Below are 1321 nucleotides of genomic sequence, written 5' to 3'. Positions count from 1 at the left end.
AAACATCCTTCTACTGTCACACTCTGCACATACAGCATTCAAACAGCACACTGTAGGAACAGGAAGAGACACTGATTTCTGACTGGAGGGGGACTGCATGGCATGGAATAAAAGAAGAAGAAGACTTTTGAATAATTTATTTTGCTTGTAGGCTCTGAAGCCAAGAAATAAAATGTGCAAGAATCCACAGGGCCCTAATGAAAACAACCAATCAGAGCCGAGAAAGATGGAAGGATACTTTAGGGTGGATGCTTGATGATAGTTGATTGTTGAGTCTCATTTGCAGCAGTGATATTTGACGACCTAGGAATGAGACTCAGCAATCAACTATCATCAAGCATCTATTGGTTGTTTCCGCTCACGCCTGGTGGATTCTTGTAAATACCATAGGAGCACTTGGAGGAGCCAGAGGAACCCCTTTTTGTTAACTGATTATCTGTCTTATGTACTGCTGTTAGGATATAGTGAAAAATTAGCAAATACTTTACTTTATAAAAGTTACCTATTGCAGCTTTCAAAGTAGTTGGCTATGGATGGAGAGCCAAAGTGAAGTAATGCATTCACTTGGGCACAGTGGTGGAATGTAACGTTATTATATATACTTAAGTACTGTACTACTACTACTACTACTACTAAGTATGTAAAGATTATAGTTTTTCACACCCTTTCAGTGAAAACCATGTATCTTCAAATGTATTGCTTTAGAATGTTTTTCTTATAGACTGAAGTGTTCCTTTGTGGGTTGAGAAAATTCTCCTACTTCTTAAAAACCATCTCTGATTAGCTGGAAAATGCCTTGTCACAAAGCTGAAAAACAAAAAAAAAAGTTTATGTTGGTGGACATGATTCTCAGAGGACAGCCATGCTGCAAACATTATGATTTTACAGAATATGATGTATTGCTGTAGATGAAACTACCAAACAGTGTATAAAGTAGTTCAAATGAGCTGTAGAACATCTACAGCATTAAAATGCGCCATACACTAATGCAGCAATATAGATCCAAAAACATCATATTATTAATAGTAAATCACTGAAAAATGTACTGCACAATGACTACTTTTACTTTTGATACTTTAGGTAGGTTTTGCTTAGAATATTTAGATGATTTTACTTCAGTGTGATTATAAATGCAGGAATTTTACTCATAATAGAGTATTACCAGTGTGGTATTGATAAGTATCTGAATACTTGTTCCACCACTGTTTGGGCGCCAACATATTTGACTTGTTGTACTGAATATAGAGCTTTAAGTTGCAGTACCGCACTCCGGCCAGCTCGGGGCAGTGGAGCATCATAAATATGTTGACCGACCGAGCGC

Source organism: Morone saxatilis, unplaced genomic scaffold, assembly GCF_004916995.1.
Source record: "Morone saxatilis isolate NCDOM2014 unplaced genomic scaffold, NCSU_SB_2.0 Contig21, whole genome shotgun sequence".
NCBI classification, from domain to species: domain Eukaryota; kingdom Metazoa; phylum Chordata; class Actinopteri; family Moronidae; genus Morone; species Morone saxatilis.
The sequence above is the reverse complement of the archived record's forward strand: the minus strand, read 5'-3'. Positions refer to the sequence as shown.